This window comes from Periplaneta americana, chromosome 9 (assembly GCF_040183065.1).
Source record: "Periplaneta americana isolate PAMFEO1 chromosome 9, P.americana_PAMFEO1_priV1, whole genome shotgun sequence".
In the NCBI taxonomy this organism is placed as follows: domain Eukaryota; kingdom Metazoa; phylum Arthropoda; class Insecta; order Blattodea; family Blattidae; genus Periplaneta; species Periplaneta americana.
The window spans coordinates 70,934,121-70,955,337 of NC_091125.1; the positions used below are offsets into that span (position 1 = coordinate 70,934,121).

Genomic DNA, 21,217 nt, shown 5'->3' on the forward strand with positions numbered 1-21,217 from the left:
AAATACGTACAAAATTGAACCCGTTTCTCATCCCAAAGGTAGTATAAATTCGTTGTGCTGTGATTGGTTATTGTGATCACATAATGTATCACGAATAAATACATAACTGATCAATTTGCCAATATCTATAACAATTAATTTAATATGCCGAAATAATAATAAATATATTAATATTCGGATATATTGATAACCACCGGTCATTATACAGATCAATATTATCTTAATCAGAGATTATATGAACGACAAGAGCGAAGAAAATGGAACTTAACTTTCTCGTCGCTTTTATCGTGTATCTTCGCTTTTATCGTTACTCCAATATGCACACCTCAATGACAATGTATGCTTCAATTCGCTCTGATATAGCATCGCTGCTTCTTTTATCGTTTATCGTCGCTCCAACTGTACGAACCTTAACCAATCAACAAGATAGACGACTTGTGTGTGATATGCATGTAGGCTAATTCACGGGCGATTCGATTGCAAAGATATAGGACTTTGAAATTGGGTCCATATTTTTGATGCACAGTGTATATATCCAAAATAAAAACCACGCTTGATGTAAACACAGGGCGGAAGGAAAGAACGAATTCTTTGCTTTTCATTTTCTTAGGTACACGAATTGTTATATCACAATTTATAGCAATGACGTAGCGTATATTTATTCTTTCCTAAAATAATACACAACAATACTTCATATAATATAATGTGAAACTGTCCGTGAAAGTGATTTGTATTATTGATAAACGAAAGTTTGCTATGACAATGCACAACAAAATGGTGGCGAATAATTCTGTGTTTGTCGAATAAATTGGCATTGTTAAAATACAGGCTATAAATAGCTGAAATATTTCGTTTAAATACCGTATATCGTAAAGTTTTAATTTCTATGTAGTGTTGCATATCGATAAGAGAGGCGTGCAAAAAAAAAATCTGAAGTAGGCTAAGCTGCAACATAACAACAGGTTCGAGTAGAGTTAGTCGAACACGGGCGCGGAGTAATACATATTTGTTTATGGTAAGAGTGGGCCTTATTTTAGATGAACTGCAGTCCTAAGTTAAAAATTTCTAAAATCAAACATCTCTATTTCTCTTACCGGAGCAGAATTTTTACCTACCCACCCAACCTTCCTCCTGTCCATTCGACCGACCGACCGCTGTCCTGTAAATTAGCCATTAAGATAAAATAATCATGGACAATCCCTCTGGAATATACTTATAAAAGTGACATTTACGACTGTGGAGGACGTCCGTCTCCTTGGTCTCGAGATAGCGTGCTGGACTCCTGATCAAGGTGGCCCGGGTTCGATTCCCGGTCGTGAAGTCAGGGGAATTTAATTAGGACTCTTCAAGGGGACTGGTTTGTCTGTCCATTTCCAAGTGTGTGTGATGTCTCGCAGTGGCCCCCGAGTACCCTGACTCAGTACACGGGGGAGTCCTGCAGTGTGTGCGTGTGTTCAGTAGAGTTGTGGGTCTAGGTACAATGAGCCTCAGTCTGCGATGCCGAAATTAGTACCAAAAAAACTGCAGGGCAAGTTGTTATTTAAAAAGACATCACTTTTCCCTTAACCACCTGTTTTCCTTTTCTTTCTTTGTTATCTTGTTTCTTTTTGTTTTTCTTTGTATCTTTTCTTTCTTTCTCCATTTTACCTTCCTGTAGTACCGACTTACAAACAAGTGCGCTGTAGGGAGAGAGGGTATTGTCCCTGCATCAATACTTGACATCTCCCTGAATGTGAGATTGGCACAATGCAGAGCCCCCGCAGAGACATCATAGAACAATCACAAGACTATAGACAACCATCCAGTCCCGTAGAGGGAAGATAAATTTCTTCTATTGCCTACGCCGGGAAGTATTTCTTCTATTGCCTACGCCGGGAATCGAAACGTGGTTGCCAGTTTTCTCTGACTTAAATTATTTGTGGCGAGGAACGAAGATTAATTTATTTCAAACATATAACCGTAATCCTTGTAGAATGAGGAAATCTTTATTCCTGTTCAGAAAGGATATTAGTCTCAAACCGCAACGTAACATATCGTTATTTTCATATATTCTATGCAGTAATCTTTATTAATGTACCTTTCGCTTGATACGAATTTCACCGTTTTATTTGTCACTTTATTCTATTCGTACGTGTTAAAAAACTCGAAGAAAATCGTTGACTGAGAGTTAGACTGGATCTCGATTTTATTGTATGTTTTTGTTGTGGTATCACATAAAAATCCATTAAAAGATTTCCAACATTATTATTTATTTTGTTTGAAACATATTTATATAATTTTTCATTTCAAATTTTATTGTGAACTATTCTGTGTCGCAGGGCAAACTCAAAATGTTGAGTCAGACTAATTAATAATAAAATTAATATCATTCTGGATAAATTGACTAATAGATACCAGTACTGAATTTATATTCTTTATAGAAAATTCGACGAATATTTTAGGAAAAACCGCTGTACACAGACAGACAGAGAGATGGTATACTCAGAACTATATTCTTGGCATCAGAGATACTAAAAACGTGGTATTTCTATGAAAATCTCTACATCTATTTTCTCAGGAACACACTAGTCTACTTCCTATAATGAGAAAGTAATGTAAGAAATTAGTTACCAACACTAACGATAAAGCATAAGAAAGATTTTAAAATAGCTTACAATTTGAATATGCGTTCCTTTTTCAAGGGTTATTGGAACGGCTATGAGAAAGTAAGAATGGGAAATAAACCTCTAAAATGTGTTCGTCGACAATACAGTATATGTACCAGATGGTAAGGGTGGTGGGGGATAGTTATTTAAGAAATCTTTGTAATTATTAGAAAGAAATTTAATTTTCTGTATTATCGTCTGTATTTCGTTTGATATTAACATTCTTCATACTTGTAATCGGTGTAAATATTTATGAGAATGTAATATATTATATTGAATTTTTGAACCAGCTAGAAGTTAGAGAGTATAGTATAAATGGTCGTTATAACGAAATAGATTTGCTACTGCTGCTACTACTATACTATACGATATCATGAAAAAAATGAAAGAGCACACCAGAAGTGAATTATCTGAGAAAGCACGAACATGTAGGTAAGATAAGTATTGGCAACGCTGTACTCAGTCCACCGCTGTGGAGTAACGGTTAGCGTGTGTGATCGTGAAACGAGCGTGCCCGAGGTCAAACCCTGGTTGGGTTTTTTCCGAAGTCCCCCCCCCCCACCAATTTTTCAGCATTGGGCCCCGGACTCATTTCTCTTCATTAAATTCAACTTCATCTATCATCTTGCAATAGTCTCAGTCGACCGAAGATACAGCAGGATGTGGTAGGCCTACGTTGATTAAATGGTTGCATACGGATGACATCTATCTGAAGAAGATGCAGAACTCTTAAGGGATGGAGAGGCGTTCATCGCAGACTATGCCGTTGTGTACCTGAATCGATAGATGGTACCACGATACCTACAGTAACGCGATCTTCAGATCAATACAGAATCCAGCTGGATGTAGTAACGTGACTTGCATAGGCTACAGATGGCATCGATCTGAGGAGGCTACAGAACACTCAAAGGAACTGTGGGGCATTCATCACGGACTCAGTCGGCTCCGGTGTTGTGTGGTTGAATCGATACATGGCACCAAACGTGAATCACGATACTTACAGGAATGCAGTCCTGTGGATTTCAAACGCTCATCCTTCTAAGGAGGTCAGCACAATAAGCCTCGGGTGCGGTGCACGCCTTCGGGCCTTTCTCCGTAACAACAAAATAAATAAATAAATAATAATAATAATAATAATAATAATAATATATAACTGTACTCTTCCTAATAGAATAATCAATCATAAACTTATTTTAATTAGACAACACCTTAGCAAAAGTGAGAGGTACAGCAAACTTGTGCTATTTTAGAAGACATAAGAAAAAGTAATTATGAACGAAAAGGAATGAAAACAATTAGACTTATGAATATAACAGAAGCAAACGATAGAAGTTGATCGAAATTCCTAAATGTAATATGCAATTATAAAACAATACGAAAGAGAAACGTTACAAGGACTAAGATCAAGATGACAAGAAGCGTCGTTAGCTGCTTGTAAAATACCCGCTTACAGAATAATAATAATAATAATAATAATAATAATAATAATAATAATAATAATAATAATAATATACTTCAAAATTTCGGTATGGGCCTGCAGTCTCTTCCATTGCTTACCTAAATAGTTCCTTCATCTGACTCTTGGTTTTAGACGGTTATTCTTCCATAGAAGCATAATACATAAGTATATTTGGAATGCGGTCTTCTGATCTTCTGACATAAGATTTGTATATTAGTTCCAGTTTCTTCTATTGTATTTCAGCTTATTTTTTATGTCCTTTACTCAGAGACTTCTCTCGATGCCTTAGCGACGGATAATTGCCTTTTCTATAAAAGGTTATCCCTGACATGTAGAACTGTAATGCATGCAGTGATGAATGAAATGGGCTAAACATTGGGATGTGATTTCACACACTTAGGAAAATAAAAGGAAAGGTTCATATAAATATTTGCCTGAAATCTTGGCGTTTGGCAGCTGTGATTCTACAATTCCCTGCTTACACTTACCAGTTAAACTCTGCTTTTCCTCGTAGACTGAGCACAGGTCTGTACAAGAGCGTTCTGTACCAGCTTCGGACATGTTACTTTCTGTAGTGGTTTCTGTGACGACGGAAAAATATTACAGTGCACTTCGAACACCACTTCTAAAACGTCCTGACACACGCCAGGTAATTATGATATTACTTAATAGTCATATATTTTAAGATGAGACGATATTCAGGAACGGACGATAGCTGAAGGATGTTTAAAATATCTTCAACATATTTATTTACTGTTCGTTTACAATCAACACACAATCTCAAACTTCCATCCGGTTTCATAATAGGCACTAAAGGCGTTTCCCATTCAGAGTTAACAACTAATGATACTTACTACTCCTTCATTTTGTGATGTAGGGTAAAGTTGTCTATTTCCGCGATACCCCTAATCCCGTAATATATATTTTTTAATTGAATGTCAGTCAAAGCTTTGCCGTTTGACCATAGCGCCAGACATCTTTCTCGAAAGAGTGCATCTTTCGCCTACTTTTGAGACATCGGTGAACTTCCTAGCAAGATACCCAATCTTGTGATATTCAGTGAAAAAATGTACCACGGAATTAGGAGTATCACGGAATTAGACAACTTTACCCTACGTACCTAATTATCTCGATCTTTTCCTTAAATACAAACGGAACTACTCTTCGCTTCACATATATTGGTTTAATCTAATCATTAACTTTAAGAGATATTTTCTCATAACGATATTTTCCAAATTTATCCTTAAATAGTCGCACTTTTAAATAAATTTGTCTATTTCCTCATCATCAGTAATATATCTATAGTATTAAGCTTAATATCTATTTCGTTACGATTTAAAATATTAAACTCTGATCACAGCATAAAGAATCAGTAGGGACAATTAGTCCATTTCGTGGGAACGAATTCTGAGTGCGCATGTCACGAAACACAATCTAATATCTGGACTCTCCACCAGATGGTTCTCTATCTATATAAGGAATAAAGGTGCCGACAAGAGTTGTCCCTACTGATTCTTCTTTATACTGTGCTCTGACATTAATTCTCTACCTAACAATGGTGCAGTGCCGACATCAATTAGAACTACTAGTATAAATTCCATTGTAAGACATGTTTACATGAATCTCATCAATAGTAATTATAGCACTGTTACTGTACAACCTCAGTCGTTCATTACTTCGTCTAAGTTTAACATTTCGGAAATACCTATTGAATAAAAATTTCGGAATAACCGAGACACCAGCATTCTGAATTAGTTTGTATACAAGTATACATTTCGGTTCCTGATTTATCGTTACCAAACTCTTCCAAGGATTTATGGACCTACTATCTTTTATACAATTTTTATAAAATTGAGAGAAGCATTATTATCCTCAACATAATTTCGAGTGTTCAACGTACAAACCCTTGCAAGATGACTAATGTTCTTACACTTCCTACACCTATAATTTCTAAACTTACAAGTGTTTAGCACATAATTGTACAAACAAACATTAGGTCTTGTAGGGTCTATCATATGTTTCTTCTGTTGGAACACCGGAAGGGGATGAATAACTATTGTTTTTATGTTTCACTGCTTAGTAATATTGGATCACATAAATTTTTAAATATTTTGTAAAATTCCTCACCTAATATTGTTAATAACTGCTACTCTTGTATATAATTTGCAATGAAGTATTGATTCACTCTCCCTTAGTAAGTCGTTCAGTCGTCTCCAGCATGATATTCAGGAACTCCTATATTGCTTGAAGACATTTTCAAAATACGTAGTAGCAAGCTGGTTATAATCAACTTTGTAATTATTCTCTGCTTCACCTCTTACTTCTTCCATTTTATATACGTATATCTTGTATATAGGATAAAGGTTGGTAATACTGTGATAGAGTAATATTGTGATAGTTCTTTTTGAGAATTTATTACTTATTTTACTGAGCGAGAGGAAGATCAGTTTTTTTGCGTCAACGTATTGTTCGTGGACAAGTTGCTGCACAAAACCGGTCCTTCTCTCATTCAGTAAAATTGTAATAAATTCTCAAAAAGAACTATCATAATATTACTCTATCATAGTATTACCAACCTTCACCCTATAATCCTCGTCGTCAAATTTGTTGTCTTGAGAACAAAATCAATGTTTTATTAGTCAACAAAACTATGGCAACCATCAATGAAACACATAACGGAAGTGGTTGTTGTAAAATAATATTCATCTAATCGTTATGCTGTCTTCTTTGTTTTTTTGACGGAGAAGGCATTGAATTGTGATTTAAACAAATTAGGAATCTCTCTCGTTTTGGGATCTCATACTACTCTAAAGCAATACGTACGAAGGGGTATTGAAAGTCTATATAGTTAGCCTTGGACCTTCGTTATAAACAAGCGTGAAAGCAGTTACTATGAAAAAGAGTATGCAGTTTGCTAAATAGTTACACAGGGGTGGTGATAAAAAGTTTAGCCGAATCTACATATTGCTAATTTTTTAAGAAATTATGTCAGATAAAAAATTAAATTTTAATCAAGTTGAGTATCGGTCGGTGACAAAGTGCGTACTTTTGAAAGACTTTCCGGCAAGGAAATTTATGCGGATATGATGGCTACACTGAGGGATCATTATCCATCGTATTTCACCGTAAAATTGGGTTGCGGAATTTGAGAGAGGAAGACTGGAGAATAAAAATGAACACCTTGTTGGAAAACCTGTCCCGTAACCCCTTCAGAAAACATCGATATCGTCCTTGACATGATTTTGGAGGATCGTCGTCGAACTGGACTTAAGTAGGCCTATATCAAATACTTTAAACATTTCCTATAAACGTGTCTTTCTCATCGTGCATAATGATTAGGCATAACAAAATTATATGATAAATGGATCTTTAAATGTCTGAACGCTGATCAGAAACTAATGAGATTGATAATTTGCAAGTCGCTTTGTCACCATTTTTGAAGATGGTTCTTCTAAGTTTTTGGATCGTATTGTAACTATGGACGAAACACGGATCGAGTATTACGATATTACGATCCAGAAACAAAAGAGCAATAAAAAGATGTAAACACTTCGGGTCTTCTCTCCCTAAGAAATTTCGCGTTTAAAATTCTGAGTTCCTCGCATCATTTTTGGGAATAATTACGACAGACTACTTGGAACAAAATAAACCTGTGACAGGAGCATATTACTATTCATTATTATGTAAGCTTCAGGGGAAAAATTCTGGAGAAATGTACTGGTAATATTTCCGAAGATTTACTGTTCTTCCTTGACAATTTACTTCTTTAAAAGTTCTTTATTCCGATGTAGAAAATTGATTAAGTTTGTTTAGACTTACTGATTGATCATCCTCCACATTAACTAGATTTGACCCTCTCAGACTATTACCTATTTGCGAAAATAATATATTGGCCTATATTATATTATTATATTAAAAGGAAAGAAGTTTTTTCGACTGAAGCAGTAATAAGTACTGTGGTAAAATCATTTGCAGATCAAAAGAAACAATTTTTCAAAGCTTAGAATTTCTTTGCAACCGTTGTGCTACTGTAAGTGTATAGAGTTAAAAGATGATTACGTTAAATAAATAAAATTTTATTTTAAGATACAATAACTTTTTCTATGTTAGGCTAAGAACTTATCTATACCGCCTTGTATAGTCTATACACAGCTTATTTTTATCGTGTACAATAATATCCAAAGTCATCTTGAACTACATAGTCCTCTCAGCTTCATGGAAAAGTAGTAGTAGTAGTAGTAGTAGTAGTAGTAGTAGTAGTAGTAGCAGTAATCATCATCATCATCATCATCATAATTTGCACTCTGTACAATAAATACAAATGATGTTTTGTCACTTCCTCGTCTCATGCATTCCGGAGAGTGTAGCAAGCGACTAGGAAATGACAGTCGCGCTTGATTTCTCAGAAATATTGCAAATGTTTCGGTCGTCATACTCCCGAAAGGAGGCCGGGCGAACCTCAGAGGAATTAGTGCTTTGGTCCGCGGAAGCCTGAGGGTTCTGCAGACCACTACGAGTGACACGCACAGGTGCCACTCCTCGTCACGCCGCCACTCCAACTAGGCCAGCAGAACCTTCGCGTGTGCTATCAAGTCAAAAACAATTTATTTTGCAGACCACTAAAATCGGTGATGTATAAAAAAACAGCAAATACTTCTCCATGTGCTTATTATAGGCCTATACGAGTTACGCACAACTTTTAACAAGAAGTCTATATTTAAATGTTTCCATCTGCACGTCAGCTGAATGAAAAAAAAAGTTATGTTTTATTTAACGATGCTCGCAACTGCCGAGGTTATATCAGCTTCGCCGGTGTGTCGGAATTTTGTCCCGCAGGAGTTCTTTTAAACGCCAGTAAATCTACTGACATGAGCCTATCGCATTTAAGCACACTTAAATGCCATCGACCTGGCCCGGGATCGAACCCGCAACCTGGGGCATAGAAGGCCAGCGATATACCAACTCCGCCTACCAGGCCGACATCAGCTGAATGACTAATTCATGTGATTCCCATGCTGGATGCCTGAGTTCAAATCCCGGCGAATAAGACTGCGAAGTTGTAACAAAGATAGTGTTTAAAAGCAGGTCCCTTGTAGGCCTAGTACTTTCATTTCTTCCGTCACCGTCCCTTTCTTAAATTTATCATTGTTTATAACTATTTCGGTCCGAAATATTGGTTCAGAAAGTAACCGTAGTGACATAAAATTATAGTACTAGTAACAGAACCATGTAACTTCTGAAAATGCATAGCCCAATAGAAAAATAGTTAGAGAAAATTAAATGAAAAATTAATCGGAGTAATGAAAATAAGCAAGATTTATGAAGATGTAGGTTAGTATAATCCCGATATACCGGGATTTCGGGCGACATACTTCAACCTCGTATTATTGCTTAGTACATTATCTGCCGTATATCGGAAGATGGCTTGTAGAGAAGCGTTTCTGAAACAAAGAGTCATAGTGCCATATCTTTGGGTTGCGTTAATAACTTAAAAAAGTGTAGAAAAGAAAAACGAATACGTATTAAGAACACATTTATTATACACGCAATAGCTAAAACATATTTATTAACAACTACAGTTCAAAGTCCAAATTTATTTTTATTGTAGTGGATATATTTGTTTTTCATGTATAAGTTCGTCCATACGTGGATCTACAATAGAAACAGAAGTAAATAATACAATAATTATTTTTTAAGCAACAAGAGACAATTCTTAAGTTTTTGTGGAGAGTTGTTATATATTAATCTTATTATTCATTTAATAATAATAATAATAATAATAATAATAATAATAATAATAATAATATCAATGAGGAAAAATGAACTAGAAGGAGAGTGGGAAGGTAGAGAGGAGTGGAAAAGAAAAATTAAATTGACATAGCGTTGGACACAGGGAGATGTTTATACATTGTATACCTATTTATATAAATATTATTATTATTGTTATTATTATTATTATTATTATTATTAATATTATACATCTAATTGAGCTTCTGGCTGATACACCTATTAAGAGGCAGTGCATCTCTCTCTACGATATGTGTCAGAGCAAGAACAATAATTGTTGCATATATCTCAAGTCTGATTAGTAAACGTAATGGAGGTGGGAAGGAACTGGCCACACTATCCCATTATTTTACGGCTTAGTTGCCTCGTGAGTGATGCCCTATTGGTGTCTCTTATGAGGTTTCAGTCTTCGGACTGTTGACTAAACATACTTTATTATTGTTATTATTATTATTATTATTTCACAGTTTGGGATTCGCGGGGCTAAAACGCTTGAGAAACACTGCTGCAGAATTAAAAACGATGTGAGCTGTGAGCAGATTGCAACGTTTTAGCTACAGAGGGAGGTGGAAAGTACTTCACCTATGGAGACAGATCTGAGTTCGTTGACCTCTTACATCTGTATTACGAGAAGAAAGAGCAGTGTGATAGGGGCGATGTTGCCAGAGTGCTAAAACTTGCAACTTAATCTTCTAATTAACCGTGAATTTAATCACAAAACGTAATATAGGTCTTCCATTCATTTAAGTGTACTCTAACGCTCCTTTCAATCTGCAGGATTATTTTACTTTCACCTAGTACCTTTATAAAAAATTAATTTACTATATACAGTATGACAATTTCAAATCGGATTGCACACTTATTGTCCTACATTGTATACTACCTAGGAGCCTACATGGCATGAGAAAGAACTTTAATTAAACTGATATTCGCTGACAATGATCACTTTCTTCGGAGGACATATTTTCCACCGCGTTACATGCGAAACCACAGTACAGTATAATATCGTCAGCGCTGCATCTGGCTTTTTCTGTATATGAAATGGAGGAAGAGTATAATAATAAAATAATAATAATAATAATAATAATAATAATAATAATAATAATAATAATAATAATAATAATAATAGGAGAATGAGAAATATGAGAATAACAGAAGGCAAAAGAGGACATAATAAAGAAGAAATACGTGTGGACGACAAGAATAAGAACAGAACTTAAACGAGGAAGCGAGAATGAAGAGCAAAAGAACAATAAGGTGAAAATAAAGAGAAATGACACGAAGGAGAAAGCGTAGGAGCAAAAAAGAAAATAAAATAAATGAAAGAAGAAAAAAAATGAAGAAAAGTTAAATAAGATATACGAGCAAGAAAGATAGGAAGAGGAAAAAAATCGGAAATAAAAGATAAGTATGAAGAAAAGAAAAGAGACGACTGAGGAGAGGAAGATGAAAAGAATAAGAAGAGTCGAGGGCGAATGACGTAAAAGAGAAGAAAAGGAGGAGGAGAAAGAAATGAAGAGATCGAGAGAGATGAGAATAATAGCAATCGGATGAGAAGTAAGAGAGAGAACAAGGGGAAGGGAGAAGAAAAATAAGGGATAAAGAAAAAGACGGGACTGAGGAGAAAAAGGCGAATGAAGGAGATGGAGAAAAGAAAAAGATCAGCGAGTAGGCTACATTCGTCATGATAGGGAATGTCGCCCGTGCCACTTAGTTTCCGGCTGCACTCGCATTCTTCACTGCTCTTGCGTCGCTCTCGCACGCGCGCACTGCACCAGTTTCACCTACCAAACTCCGACCTCGCCTGTTGGACCGCGTCCAAGCGCAAATAAAGTGTAATTATCCTCATCGCTCGCGAAGGCCTTGGTTCGACATCTGCGCCGAAAAACGCAAACCGCACGGCTTTTGGGTTCAAGGCTGTCTTCACATGTGTTTTCTCACCTTGGTGTTGAGGTCGTTGAAGACTGAACCAAACATCGTCTATGTGTATCATACACTTCTCGGAAACTCGGGTACTGATTAAGACTAAGATGAAATTTTATTTGTAAGACCTTCAAACAAACCTGAAGATGTGCCTTGATTTTTTTTACTAAAGCTGTCAATCCAAAATAGGATTCTTATTGCTCAGAGTTGTTTGTCGAGGCAGTGAAAGTTGCGCCAAATATGGATATCAAATAGTTTAAAAACTATCTGTACTTATTCTTGGAATGCCAAATTAAATCGCATCGTCCTGGACGGAAATTATTAAATAGCATAGGTGTACACGCTGCTATGGTCACTACGATATAAAGTTCTAAGTTTGAAAGAACTAATTGAAAGAAACGTGAGATTAGGAATTCATGCCCAATGACACATCTCTTTCGAGTTACAAGTTATAACAGTTGTCATTAAAAAGCACAATATTTAGGCAACCCCTCTATTAAAATTAAATAACTCAAATGAGCTTGAAACTTCCTTTTCATCATGTTATTTATTAGGCACAGAGTAATTATTATAATATGGCATTCCAATATGTACGAGTAGTTTTAAACATAAGAAACAGTGACTCGCCTGATAAACATAGATACTGTACATAGATCTATTTTTTTATCCTTACGGATGAGGGACTCGAAGGATTACATTGCAGTCTAAGGCTTACTGTGCTTACCACTTCTATTATGTGAATGATAGGGTAGCCGAACGGCCGCGCTCTTGTACAAGTACAGCGAACCGTGAACTTAACCCGGGCTATTGTATGGATGATGATGATATGTGAATTAATGATATCGAAATGAGTTCGAGATCCAACGCCCAGCAATTCTGCTTCAATTGGTTAAGGGAAAACCCGGAAAAAACTCAATCAGGATTTGAACCCGGACCCGCTCGTTCCACGGCCATACGCGCTAACCGTTACTCCACAGTGGTGAGCGTAGATAGATCTATACTAATTTGCAGTAAGTGCTCAAAATGATGATCACCAGTTTGACTGAGGAATTGTAATAATGTGGACTGCATTCTCTTTAATTCCTGGTGTTGTTAGATATTATGCGTTATTATAATTCTTGCTACAGTTTCCTTTGCAGTGTTTAGAGATGTATAGTAGATAATGCCTTTCGTGCCTGCAATAGGGTTTGCCTAACTATTCTGCAGTATACTAATGAAAACTACCGCAAAAGAGGAGAGTTATTAGACATGAACTTCCAATTTTCTCCATTGACTCCACTGCAAACACTAGAAGTTACGGAAAAGCATGGTTCAAATAAAATTAAATAAAAGAATGGACGCAAAATAAAATGTAAGAATTTTAATCAGTATCGCACTCCATGGCATAGTCTACACGAGAATATCAAACAATAATTAACCCCTTACCGTATGGGACAGTCTTGCACACACACACACACCGGTTTTATATTCAAATAACTTAAGTAGTTCTTTCTTTCTCAAATGATGTCACATATGGTCAAAGCCAATTCTTGACAGTGTGCCATATCTGTCCCAGTATGCAGTTTGAAATATTATATGCTTTTATTATAAGTTATATTAATATAAAACCGGTATGTGCCATATCTGTCCCAGTAGGCCTATGCAGAAAGGGGTAATAAAATTATCAGTGGAGGTCGCATTTTGTGTAATATGAAAATGACAAATATGTACAGTAGTTGCAAAAAAACCGGACCGACCCTTGTAGCCGATTTCAGAGCCTTGTTCACTCCAGAGTACGACAGACTGGTAACTAAGACTTTCGTGGTTCGAAAGGAACTGGGAAAGGAACTTTTTTTTGTTCCTTATTCAAATTTATTCCCAATACTTTTCGATTGCTGGTAAAATTCATGTTCTGGGAATAATAAGTTAATTAAGTAGTAAAATATCGCACCAATCGGGCTCTAATTACCAATTAGTTAAATTTTACGCGTTTGTTGAATTAGCAGACATTCGTTTTGCATGTGCAGGCCTATTGCATATGAATCTACACATATTCACGTGACAAACGAGATATTTATTTTAGTTGGTTATTTAACGACGCTGTATCAACTACTAGGCTATTTAGCGTCGATGAGATTGGAGATAGCGAGATGATATTTGTCGAGATGAGGCCGAGGATTCGCCCGCCATAGATTACCTTGAATTCACATTATGGTTGGAGAAAACCTCGGAAAAAATCCAACCAGGTAATCAGGCCAAGCGGGGATCGAACCCGCGCCCGAGCGCAACTTCAGACCGGCAGGCAAGCGCCTTAACCGACTGAGCTACGCCGGTGGCCAAATGAGATATAACTAATATTAAATATTTTTATTTACTTGGTACAATACAAAAAATTAACAGTTTATCATTTCGGTATCTTAAATACGAGTATAAAACGATAAACAGATCTATACTTACATGTAAGTTACCGAACTTCAGGTTGACACAGTTGCATTCGTGTTTTATATTATTCTGTGATACTCGCTGTGACCGAATGGTTCGCCGCTCTTTCACCGTGCCGATCCGTGTTCGAACTCCGTCAAGGTGAATTTTTAAGCTAGTAGTGCTGAGCGGTATTTTTCGGGGGTTCTCCTGTCCCTCTCACCATTATGATCAAGATTCCACAATCACCCTTCATTCTGCGAGGTCCCGCTCAGGCCTCCAGAACAAATAAAAGAGGACTAGAAAAACAAACAAGTTGTAGACCCTACACATGGTGCTTAAGGGAATTATTATATAACTGTGTGATCAGCTCAAGAAGCTGTGTAGTGGTGGTAAGGCAGTAATTCATAAAAATCGTGAATTTTGAATGGCAGAGAAATCGAAATTACCCAAGAGATTACATCTCATAGTAGTTCTGTTCATCACAAATTCCATACGACCTACCGAGAATCGATTTCCAGTCTCTAGAGAAAAGTCATCAGTAGATCGATATTTGCTAGACCCAAACTTTGCGTGCCAGAGAATACAATTATACACCACCACCACCACCATCACATATTCATACATCCAAAGACTAGAACGATCGGAATGTTCCATCCTGACGCTTGTGAGGAATAAAAAGCAGCAAATTTTTCTTTTCATATCGTTACCACGGTACAAGCCCACCGCGCAAAAATATACTGGACATACATAAGATAAGGATACATATTCAGTGCCTATAAGAGAAAGACGAATCTTTATTTCTCTATTTACATGCTGGGAATCGAATCTGGGTCCTCTTGATTTATAATTACAAATTCTATCACTATTGGTACCATTTACACATTGATTAATCTGCAACAAACTTGTTACTATTTGCATCAGTATATGTAATGGAGAAACACTACAAGGAAAAAAAAATGCAAAGCTTAGTCCTATGGTACTTAAACTCTATACACAGTAATATATCTTTCTACATTTATTTTTATGTCTCTCTTTCTTTCTCTACCTATTCATTTTACATGATTTTATTTTATGATTAAACCTTGCGAAGAAATTTACCTAAGTTAGTATCTGGAATTCTTCCACACCTAACACACTTTTATACTCGTACTAACATAATTCAAGACTCATACAACGTGAAGTTATTACAACTTCCACTTAAGATAATAGGATATTATAATGACAAGGAAGGAAGGGACTATTCATAGATTAGAAGGGATCCATGGCTTCCAGGAAGAGTTGAAGATGTGTAAACTACCTCCGGCATCTAGAATTCAACAATTAGTTAAACTCTTTACTATCCTTCAATGATTAAAAGAGTGGTCTTAATCTTATCTGAACAATAGAAACCGTTTCCCATCGAAACAGGATGCCATTAATTGTGTATTGTTTAGGAAAATTGAATAATCATTTTTTTCTGAGTCAACTAAAGTTTTATAATTAACTATTATCCTATAAGTAATACTCACTGTAGTATGTTACTTTCGTTACGTCCATAAAAAATTCAATAAACTTCGATTCATTAAATGAAAAAGTAACAGAAGAAAGAAAGCAAGGAACGAGCAATATATAAATAAAGACAAAATAAATTAATAAATGAAATCAAGAGGAAAGAAGGGAAATAGAAACGCCCATCCATTAATCTCCTTAATCTGTGTCAATCTTCATAGCAAAACAGGGCTCGAACCCGCGGCCTCCAGAACGTGCGTGAGGAATGAGGTCGCATCGCTTGCGTTGCACAAGCACGAAGTCCTTTCCCCTCAATAAAGAGATCGAATATAATTAATTGCGGGTTTCGCACCTAATGGGACTTGTTGCCTTGCAACACGCCTGCCTCTGGCGGCGGAAGCTGCAATCGAGAAATGGAGGGCGGGGCGACCATTGAATTCCGAACTTTTTCTTCGTCACAATCGACGGATAAACCCGAGTTCAAATATTAAAACTCTTTTATGAAGAGGTAAATATTTGCGAAGTTTTCGAAAGCTTTGATCTTACGTATCACTATCGCAATTATCTTCAGTAGTTTATATTACCATTTCTTAACAAAAAAAAGTTGATTAATAACTCTACACAGTATACAACCTTCCTGGACTATACTGGTTTGGCAGTGTGAAGAATTCAATTCTCAATTTCTTTAATCGATAAGGCGAAATTCATTATCTTCCATGTTAGGATGATAAATGAGGTCGCATCGCTTGCGTTGCACAAACACGAAGTTCTTACTGTATGATTAAATTTAATGTGAGGGAGAAATGTGCAGTATTTTTATTTGCCTGAAATTCTCTGATTCAAGAGTGTAATTTTCTAAGTCCGTATATCTAAGAAAAGGGTCTTCCATACATATTTCTCCTTAAAGGAGGCCATGCTAACGATTTTATATTTTATCACTCCTTTAAAATAACTTCGCTCTCGGCCGGATTTAATCTCGCCGAACTCGAATCTAATGACAAATATAGGCCTAATAACCACGATATATCAGAGGACGTTCTAAAATTATTATAGCCTAGATTATATTATACCCAGATTGCTCATCCCTATGTTAAAATCGATAGCACTTTGAAGAGAACGACCACCAGGATCGCCACCCGTCCGCCGTAAAAGAACACGAGATGACAGTACAATCGCTAACGCAATTCAAATGGGAGTTATGACGTGACTCCTTATGTAACAACTAGATGGCAGCACAGTAAACCTGACAAAAGTTGTTACCGTTAAAGCCTATAAGGCCGAGCAATCTCGGTATATATGATCTAGGATTATAGTAGGAGGAAAAAAAAAAGCACTCAACTTTTTAGCTGAATATTTTAAAACTCACCAGCATTATTCTTAGTGAGATTAAATTTAGAAATGGACTGGATTTTAAAATTCATCATCATTGTCATCATCATAATCAATCGTTTCGACCTGTTCTGTCTCAATAAAATTCACGCCATCATTCCTAGGGTCAAGCCAAATTTCCCTTTCCTATAGGACAGCACTGAAAGACAGCCAAAGTTATTCTAGATGGACATAATTTCTCCAGTTTATTCTATATTTTTCAAGTGTAGCTGTAATTGCCTTGACATTTCAGTTCTTGTTCGATGTCGATACTTCCTGTGCGATTTAATAAAATGCATTCTGCTACAAAAGAATCTTATTTCTGATGATTCCTTCCGTCTTAGTCGATGTGATGTTAATGTCCAACTTTCGCTCGATATACAGTATTAGTAATGACAATGATATAACTTTGCACAGTTTAAGCAGTGTTTCCTTTTAAAATTCATGTTTTAATGTTCGCTGTATTGTCCCACACAACTGTCTCAATCTATTTCATTTTATTACAACACGTTCTGATCTTCTGTAACCAAAATTATATCTTTGGTAGCTGAACTCATTATCTGTTTGCTGATTTTCTTTATCTATCACGATTTTTGTTGTTATATTATATTATGTATTTCAAAATCTTCATTATTATTATTATTATTATTATTATTATTATTATTATTATTATTATTATTATTATTATTATTATTATTATTAAGCAAATTTGTGTTAGCAGACTTGACTGGATTTTAAACTCAGTATAAAATACCTTACATAGTTTGAAATATTTTAAAGTAGTAATACATACTTATGACTTTTAAGGAACCCGGAGGTTCATTGTCGCCCTCACATAAGCCCGCCATCGGTCTCTATCATCATATCCCACTTCCCTCAAATCCATTTTAATATTATCCTCCCATCTACGTTTCGGCCTCCCCAAAGGTCTTTTCCCTCCGGCCTCCCAACTAACACTAATAATAATAATAATAATAATAATAATAATAATAATAATAATAATAATAATAATAATAATACGAACCTCTGAACTATCTCATCACTGTTACATACTCTATGATGATGTATTCCTATTTATTCACTACTCGTGAATGATTTCCAAATACCGATGTTCTGCACAAATACATTTTGTAACTATATATTATATAATTTATTGGCAAAATATGGTGTAAGTAGTACAACATATGCATGGTCTAAAGAAGGGCTTTGTGACTTTGAACAAAAACTAAAGAATATACCAAAAAAAGAAACACAGAAGCCTGTGAGGATCTGAACAATACTACCTTTAAATTACCCTTTGGCGGATTTAAGTAAAGACCGTGATAAATTATTAAGGAGGGCGGGTTGTGAGGGTGTGGACTGGTAAGTTACTTGCCCAATCGTCCGACACTCGCGGCGCTTGTGCGTCCCAGCTGCGCGGGGCGCTGGAGCGTGAAGGCCGCGCGACTTACTCCGGATCGCACGCATCAGTTGATAAGACAAGATCTCCTTCACATACCCATCAACGTGTGTTCTTGCGAAAGCTAGTGGGAACGTCCTGTCATTGGAGGCCACAGACACTAGATATTTTAGACAAATTTAATGATGCAAGGATTTATTGATATTCGATAGCGATACCAACTTCGAAGGTCTGAAACATGATATTTAGACCATCAGTTAAATGAAAAAATAACATTTTGTACTGATATGCCTGCGGGCTTCAAATGATCTACCTAGTTCATTTATCTTGCGCGAATTGTCTTCAGAGTAGTATTTAAATTTTGAATACATTTTGGAAAGATTGTCAAATAAGTCGGAATATGATAAAGAGATAATACAGATTTTGTTTATTTTCCGTCTTGACAAAATCTGTATTATCTCTTTATCATTCAGAGTAGTAACTTGGACCAATGTAATGTTATTCATTTCAGGGGGTTATAATACATTTTTGCTCGTTTCTCCTTTCTTTTCGAGATAAAAAGAGCAGTGCAGGCTATTATGATAATAAATGATGAAAAGAATTTTAGTTTTGTCATTCAAGTGTGCACAAATTTGATCCGAACAAATGTAACATTTTAAAATTCATTTTTAGAACGAAAAGTTACATTTGTTCAGATCAAATTTCTGGACATTTAAAGGACAAAACTAATTTTTTTTTAATTGTTTATTATCATAATACACTGTTCTCTTAAACTGACTGAGCACATTGCGATTAAATCAATGGCTTTCCAAAAATACCTTATGAAATGTTTCATATAAAATAATTTTTTACTCAAAAAGGAAGCAAAATCAAGCAAAATTGTATTAAACTTTTTTGTTTGAAATATCTCAAAGAATAACCCTTGAAATTAACATTACTTACGGTTCACTCTATATATAGGCCTTACATACATACATACATACATACATACATACATACATACATACATACATACATACATGCATACATACATACATACAGAATTGATCAATCTTAAAGTAGTCCGTCAGCTCGGCGGTTATCGGAAGCGTAGCAACGGTAGGCCCTAAGGTACACCTATTTGCCCCGAGTCGTGTTGAGTTAAAGCTGGTAGTTTTTTAGTTGATTATTTAACGACGCTGTATCAACTACGAGGTTATTTAGCGTCGATGAGATTGGTGATAGTGAGATGGTATTTGGCGAGGATTCGCCATAGATTACCTGGCATTCACCTTACGGTTGGGGAAAACCTCGGAAAAACCCAACCAGGTAATCAGCCCAAAGCGGGGATCGAACCCGCGCCCGAGCGCAACTTCAGACCGGCAGGCAAGCGCCTTAACCGACTGGTAGTATTATGTACAAGTACTTAACCAATTTAACCAAGAACATGCTTAAACTACTCGTTGTCTTCTTCTATACATTTTTAATATTTGCTTAATATGTTCTCCAGCAGTCGCTGAAGTTCCCGTCGAGAAATAGAGGCGATCTCCAGACGGATATTACGTGAGGTTTGTCCTGCACATTTTATCTTTCAAGGAATCCTAAAAATAAAAATGATAGGGGTTCAGGCAGGACCTTTTACGATAAGTACTACCTGATCTGACTGAAAGCGTGAGTTAACATGGCGGACAGTCGAGTGGAAACGCAATTGTGAAAGCACGTGTGTTTCATGTGACTGTTCATTATGTTTCTTGTATTATTTCTCTCTAGTGTAATCGTTGTGGAGATTATAAGTTAGCATATAATAAGAGTTGTGATCTTATAATTGATATAATTGTTTTCGTAGTGAAGCTTGGAAGTGTTGTTATAAACCTTAAAATGCCTCGCATATGCAGTGTTCAGGTTGTAAATCGAATTATGATAAAAAAAAAGTTCGTTTGTACATGTATTTTTGTTTCCGAAAGCTAAAGATTTAAGAGATAAGAGGGCAAGAGGCATCCATCGTGAACATTTTATCCCAACAAACAACTCAGTAGTGTGTATAAAACATTTTGATTCCAATTTCAATATCAGAGAAAATAAATTTTCATGTGCGGACGGTTAGTTTATAACTTTGTCTACAAAAGTTGAAACTTCAAGGAGGAACATATTCTACGATTTCTGAAAACCTACCTTACTATTTAACTAAACAATTGCTACAGAAAAGAAAAGACTCCGTGAACGGTTTGGCAACTGTTGTAACACGTGACAAATAGCAATTTGAAGAATGGAATGAAAGGGACAACATAATTGGATTTCAGAGTCGGTTGAGCAACAGAAATATTTTCCCATTCATTTTTATAGACAGGCCTAGAGGAGATTATGTTTTATTATGCAAAATTGAGGACAACTGCTTTACAGAAGTACCAAAAGTAGCTTTTTTCAATTAAGATTTCATCAGCTCTAAAAGTCCAGGTTTTTCATAACAATATGAGCCTTCCGAATAATAAGTTTCAGTGGTGCATAGGTCAAGAAGGAACACATGATAAATGTCGAGCCATTTAAAATCATTTATTCAATTTGAAGATATGGACACTAAGGAAAAGTTGTCTGTTTTATTAAGTTGCTTCCTAAATATTGACGTAAACACTTTTTAATAAAAAGGTCGGAATAAACTGCAATTTTTTCAAGAACAGTTAGAATTAGCATTATCTACACAGGCGAGATATTTATCGCAGATTTTGGTATGGGCATCTACATTTCTTTTCTTCTTTCTCTGGGACATAT

At 35.8% G+C, this 21,217-nt stretch overlaps 1 protein-coding gene across 1 annotated transcript in view; it reads left to right on the forward strand.

Annotated features, from left to right (window-relative positions):
- The first annotated feature begins 4,613 nt into the window (after positions 1–4,613).
- Positions 4,614–21,217, forward strand: part of LOC138706062 (mucin-17-like) — a 286,190-nt gene continuing 269,586 nt past the window's right edge. Inside the window, exon 1 of the mRNA XM_069834977.1 lies at positions 4,614–4,753. The gene's annotated coding sequence lies outside the window, so the exon portion shown is untranslated. The remainder of the gene's footprint in view (positions 4,754–21,217) is intronic.